Raw genomic sequence first — 7,268 nt, 5'->3', positions numbered from 1 at the left:
TAGTAACATGCTCAAAATAAGACAAAATTGATGAATAAACCATAGGTAAAGGACAAGAAGTAAAATCTGAAATTCCTCTTTTAAGATGAACTCGAGTCAATCTTCCAATGGTGTGGACAAGTTTGAATTGACATTGTTCCATGAATTGATACCAAAGAGATTTAGCTCCTAGAAGACAAACTCCATGGAAACTCGCAAAGTGTCCAAGTGACTTCGGAATGGAACATACCATGAACAACTCTGCTTGACTTTTTTTAACCTGCACAAAAGAAGAGATATTAAACAAAACACATGTTAGCTGGTTAGAAAACAAAATGTTCACACTTTCAACTTTTGCAAACATGGCCAACTCTTTCTCTTTACTCTTCACTAAGGCCAAATTATTCCTGCCTTTTCCCACTCCATTCTTCTTGGCCCATTTTTCACTCATTGCACTTGAGTTTTGATTTTCTTTGTCTAGCTCATGTTTATGGCTTGGCTGCAACTCATTCATATGTGGCACTTCAATCAACGAGGGACTGGAATGAATTTTTCCTTCATTACCACCGGTTGACACTTGATTAAGTTGCTCAAAGTATGAATTCATCACTTTTCTAATTTCTCCCATCATAGAATCAACCAATTCTTTAGTCTGACTTCGAAAATCATCCTTTGGTTCATAAGGCTTTGACTCAATCGGAGAACTCTTAGACTCCTTGACTTGATTGTCAAGACACTCCTTAGATGAATCTCGTTTGCTTGAGGATGACCGAGATTTAGATGCTCGATGCAAACTTCTTTGCTCCTTCTAATACCCATCACAAGCACGTTTATACCTTTCATATGCACACAAGCACGGTAATGTTCCATCTCCTCCCGGAGTGAACGAAACTCATGTTGTGAACTAGATTGCATGGAACTAGAGTACTTGGAAGTAGTTCGCTTGGAACCCCTCCTCTTGAGAGGCTCATTCTCCAAGAATTTTTGATTGTATGAGCAAGATGCAACTCCACTAGGCATGATTACGTGACCTGCAAAGACGGTTAGCAGAGAAAAGAATTTTCCTCACAACACACAAGCTTACGTATGTACACTCTACTCTCATGTATCACTCAAGCTTATGACACTCTAATTGTCTCACCAATCACTTCTCAAGTCACTTGATTGCCTCTCTTGAAGAAATCAGAATTTTCTCAATGAGATTCAATCAAACTTTCACCAAGTTTTCACACAAGATGGTGGCAAATGAATGCTGGAATTTTGGAGTGAAATTGGACCAAAATAAAGGCTCAAAAGAACTATTAACTATGCTGGAAAATTACCAGATTCTGTCTGCACAAAAGTGACTCAAATTTTGGAAACTTGGACTTCGACTAGAGACTCAAATTAGTAAACTATCAACTAACTAAATCTTAGACTGATTTGGACCTTTTATGGGTACTTTTACGCACGAAAACAACCTGATACGAACAAGAGGAGCTACTGGAGTAAAGCCATGAGTTTTTCTTGGCTGGTTGTGAGCATTTTTCAAACTAACCAAGAAACATGTAAGTCAATGTGTGGTGGCGTTCGATTTGAGGATTCATACTACCAACCCTTGTTCATGTCATTCATTTCCATCCAGATTTGAGGACAAATCCTTCTCAAGTGGAGGGGACTGATGTGCGCACGGAGCTTAGCCCAAGTAATGACCCAGTCCGAGTTCCATCACGTGCACGAGCCAAGCTCTTCAAAGAATCCCTCCAAACCCTTGTTCGAATTATCCAAGACCAACATAGAGTCCATGAAGGCTTGGAATGAGACAATCAAGTTATCTACGCCATGATCCAAGCCCATGAAGACTCAAGTGGGCCTCCAAGAGAATCGGCCGAGTAGGGCCTTAGTCTTTGATATTTATTAGATTGGATTAGTTTGCTTAATAGAATGGGCCGGCCCATCTTTACACCAAGATGGCCGACCACCCCTTTAGGGTTTCCTTAGGGTTTCTTTTATTGTTACCTCTAGCCTATAAATAGGCTTGCTTTGTAAGGTTTAAGGGTAGACGTTTTATCAATAAAGTTTTGCATATTTTCGATTCTTCTTGAGAGAGAGACTCGACCCCTTTACTTGCTTTGGCAAGGGTTTTGAGCAGTCTTGCGTCTCGTCCTAGATTGTTCTACCGACCTATCCCGTGGAGTATCCACCTTCATTGGAGTCGTCGTCCTACCGTCTTGAATCAAATCGTGTCGTCCGTTTGGTTCTAGATCCCGCAATTCCAAGCGTTGGACATCCTCGCTAGATCCTTGGGCAAACGTGCTACGTGTCTCGAAACGTGTTGATCGAGAAACGTATCAGTTGGCTTCAGAGCTTTGGTAGAGGCACTGTTCACCGTTACTGTTCACAGATACTGTTCACGTTACTGTTTATCGAATCCAATTTCTGTCCATTCGTCCGTAGTTGTTGTGACCAATCTGTCCGCAAGTTGTTTCGTGGTATTAAGTCGTTTGTTGCATCGAAATTTCTGGTCATTGGTGTTCCAACATTGCTATCAAATTCTGTCCAAATCGTTAGTCATAGCCGAAGCAACAAGAAAACAAGAGGGCGACGACTAGGGTTTCCTTGTGACGGCTACTAGGGTTTCTTTATCTTGCTAGGGTTTCCTTCTCTTGCTAGGGTTATCCTTGCGGCTAGGGTTTTCTACTTGCGGCTAGGATGTCTACTTGCGGCTAGGGTTTCTTTGTTTCACTTGGACACTCTCCTATATTCTCTCCTATATTTTGGGGCACTCTCCTACATTCTCTCCTACATTTTAGGAACACTCTCCTATATTCTCTCATCCATTTTAGGAAACTCTCTTATATTCTCTCATCCATTTTAGGAAACTCTCCTATATTCTCTCATCCATTCTAGGAAACTCTCCTATAATCTCTCTTCCATTTTAGGAAACTCTCCTATAATCTCTCATCCATTTTAGGAAACTCTCCTATATTCTCTCATCCATTCTAGGAAACTTTCCTATATTCTCTCATCCATTTTTGGAAACTCTCCTATATTCTCTCATCCATTTTTAGGAAACTTTCCTCCATTCTAGGAAACTCTCCTATATTCTCTCATCCACTTTCGGAAACTACTCCTACACTTTAGAACGCTAGGGTTTCCTTTTCTTTGTGACGCACATACCATTGCTGACCACCACCAACATCCCTTCCAAATTCATCCATTTCACTTCATTTTGCACCCATATTTGTGTCTTACCTTCTTGGGTACTCTTATGGCAAAGGTGGTGACAATTATTGGACTTGAGTGGCATTTCTCAACTACTTAAACCAACAGGTAAAGGTATTTGGTAAGTCCCTTAGAGTGTTTTATTTGAGTGATACACACGAGGATGAGTGATACACGAGAGTAGAGTGTACATACGTGAGCTTGTGTGTGGGAGGAAAATTCCTTTTCGTTACTAACTTTTTGCAGGCTCCCTCATACATCATGGCGAGTACAACACACATAAAAGCTAACTCACAACATTGTCTTCCTGATCCTAAGGGAGTCAAAGAAGTGGCGTTACGTGGCTTAGATGAGCAATTGGACATCGTCAAATCGCAATCACTTGGTTGGTTTTATACTCGTTGCGGTGTCAAAGATAAAATTTGTAGCTTGGCCATTGATGAGAGTTGTGAAGTCAATCTTGCAAGTGCTATCATGGTTGAGAAATTAAATCTTTCAACCATTGATCATCTTCAACCGTACAAGTTGACGAGCCCTCATGGTGATGTTTGGGTTACTAAGCACACACTTGTACCTATTCAAATCGGCAAATATGTGGATGAGGTGTTGTGTGATGTAGTCCCAATTCAAGTGACACACGTGTTGTTGGGCAAAGCATGGATGTCGAGGCGAGAATTTAAAATTGACGGACATACTAATAAGTATTCCTTCTTATTTAATAGTCGTCGTCTTGCACTTGTATCACTTACTTATGACCAACTTTGTATTGATCTAGCATGCATGAAAAGTGAGCTTGAGCGTTATAGAATGGAGAAAAAAGCTAGATGAGGGAATTGTGCCTGCAGAGGTAAAACCCGAGGAAGTTGAAAGTAATGAGATGAAAGGGTCAGCTGTTGAACTAGAAAAAGAGATGAAAAAATCTAATGAGATGGGTGGTAAAAAGGAAGAAAAGAGAGAAAGTGGGCTGATCTTGAGCAACCCGGTGAAGGCCTATTATTTTCTTAACAAACTTACATTTGCTTTGTTTAGTGTTTCTTCTTTTATACAGATCAAACAAAGGCAAGTTGAGCTGATCTTGGTGTGTTCCATTCCAAAATCAATTGTAGACGTTGCAAGCCTCCATGGAGTTGGTACTCCAAGAGTTAAACCCCGTTGGTATCCATTCATGGAACAATGCCAACTCAAATCAGTCCACACCAAAGGGGAGTTGATTCGAGCTCATCTTGAAGGGAACACTCCACATTTTAGGGATGGTTGTGTACCAAGAGTTCGTTTAAAGAAGAAGTACCTCAATGACCATTATGATTTTCGTCTTGCTCTTAGTCCACATGAAGCTCCAACATCATCAAATCCGCCTTGGTGCCTTGCAAGTGTGTTCGAGCAGGAGTTCGATTTCACGGGATACACTTCATACCACTTTGAGGACCCTTACCTCATGACCACAAACAATAAAGTTGAGCATACATTGAAGATGGTTTGTGAGATTCAAGGTTCGACGAGGGTTATTTTCTAACTTAGCACATGGGCTTTGCATTGGATGCCATCTGTAGCCATCATAACAAGATTGAGTCGAAGGCATGTTACTCGTCTTGTCACCATTCATGCTTCAATTTGTGGGCAAATTGGTTTCAAGAGGAGGGGAATGATACGAACAAGAGGAGCTACTGGAGTAAAGCCATGAGTTTTTCTTGGCTGGTTGTGAGCATTTTTCAAACTAACCAAGAAACATGTAAGTCAATGTGTGGTGGCGTTCGATTTGAGGATTCATACTACCAACCCTTGTTCATGTCATTCATTTCCATCCAGATTTGAGGACAAATCCTTCTCAAGTGGAGGGGACTGATGTGCGCACGGAGCTTAGCCCAAGTAATGACCCAGTCCGAGTTCCATCACGTGCACGAGCCAAGCTCTTCAAAGAATCCCTCCAAACCCTTGTTCGAATTATCCAAGACCAACATAGAGTCCATGAAGGCTTGGAATGAGACAATCAAGTTATCTACGCCATGATCCAAGCCCATGAAGACTCAAGTGGGCCTCCAAGAGAATCGGCCGAGTAGGGCCTTAGTCTTTGATATTTATTAGATTGGATTAGTTTGCTTAATAGAATGGGCCGGCCCATCTTTACACCAAGATGGCCGACCACCCCTTTAGGGTTTCCTTAGGGTTTCTTTTATTGTTACCTCTAGCCTATAAATAGGCTTGCTTTGTAAGGTTTAAGGGTAGACGTTTTATCAATAAAGTTTTGCATATTTTCGATTCTTCTTGAGAGAGAGACTCGACCCCTTTATTTGCTTTGGCAAGGGTTTTGAGCAGTCTTGCGTCTCGTCCTAGATTGTTCTACCGACCTATCCCGTGGAGTATCCACCTTCATTGGAGTCGTCGTCCTACCGTCTTGAATCAAATCGTGTCATCCGTTTGGTTCTAGATCCCGCAATTCCAAGCGTTGGACATCCTCGCTAGATCCTTGGGCAAACGTGCTACGTGTCTCGAAACGTGTTGATCGAGAAACGTATCACAACCTGGAAAAAATACCCAAAGACATGAATTTATATGGCTGGACAGATTATAGAATGCAACTAACAAGAACAAGAATGGCAAAAATTTTTGGAACCTAGAATAACTCTGTGAGGACCCGTACTTTTCTTAATTGCACGTTTTCTGCATTTTCTTTATTAGAAAATTTTTCTAGATCAATTTTATGAGTAAATATAGTTTTTAAATGATTTTTCTAGTATCGGTTAGTTTTTGAGAAATTAAGAGCGTATATCGGACGTGGGACCCGCTAGTGCGAAAAATTCAGAAAATTTCGGCCAGTTAGGTTAAGTTTTGGATACTGGGTTTAATTTATCGGGTGTTATGAGATATTTAGAGGTACCAAGTGGATAGGTGTGAGAAAGACAAAAAAAGTTAGGCATGACATTAATGAGAGGGACAAGTGTCATGAAACCATTGGATGGGGACTTTGACTAACTTTTCTTAACTTTACTAAACATCCATTTTGACCAAATGTTTCTTCATTTTTCACCTTGTTGGCTGAAATTTTGAGGAGAGAAAAGAGAGGAAATCCTTCATCTTGTACTTCAATCCCTTGCTCCAATCTTGATTTCTAACCATTAAAAGTGAAGATTACTCCATCAAAGTTACTTATTAAGGAGGATTAAAGCTTCTAGTGGAGTTGTTTTGGAAGAAAAATTCCTAAGTCATCACCTTTCTTGATATTTGAAGGTATCATGTCTAGCCATCCTTCCTTTGTTCTTGATTATGTTAAATTAATGACTTGTGATAGATAAAGAGATGTTTTAGTGGAAAATTTCTGACTTGAATGCAAAAATTTCCAGTTAAGGTTTCATTTCCTCAATTCTGCCCGTTTCTGTTTGACCAGGTTAGAGGCCGAATTGGCCTTAGAACAAAACATGAAAGTTGTAGAGAATGATGTTTTCTAGTTACCTGTAAATTTTCAGCTCAATCTGAGCTGGGTAACCTGTGAAAATACCGAAATACCCCTGCTACACTGTTTCTATCCGAGAATAATAATCAGCTTTGGTAATTGGGTAGTTTGACTGGGAATACTACCGATTTGGTTGTTGATGTCTTCTTAATAATCATAGCCTTGTATCTTATCTTTCAAATGGCTTTGGAATCACTGGAATTGGAGTTGTATATGCTGAGATAATTCGGAAATACCCAGACTGGTCTAGGTAGGAGTTCAGCGAACAGGGTTGTCTTTTCACCCAATCTGACCGTGACTTTTCACCATGATCCTTACCGAATTAGATTTTTCCCAAAACATGAAAGTTGTATCCAATGGTATAAAATAGTAGCCTGTAAAATTTCAGCTTGATCCGACCACTGTAGCATGTGAAATGACCGAAATACCATTGACTGTCCATGAAACCTGTTTCGCGCCCAGAATTCTGTTTTTGTGTAGTTTTCCATTTTTGATCATGAAAATGCAGGATTTGGCCATGGAGGTCTTCATAAGAAATGTAGGGTTGTGTCTTAGCTTCGAAACACCATAAGATACACTTCAATCGGACTTCGGTAGCCTGAATTATTGCTGTTTAACAATTGTGCGGTTAGCCAAC

This window comes from Coffea eugenioides, chromosome 6 (genome assembly GCF_003713205.1).
Source record: "Coffea eugenioides isolate CCC68of chromosome 6, Ceug_1.0, whole genome shotgun sequence".
Taxonomy (NCBI): Eukaryota; Viridiplantae; Streptophyta; class Magnoliopsida; order Gentianales; family Rubiaceae; genus Coffea; species Coffea eugenioides.
The sequence above is the reverse complement of the archived record's forward strand: the minus strand, read 5'-3'. Positions refer to the sequence as shown.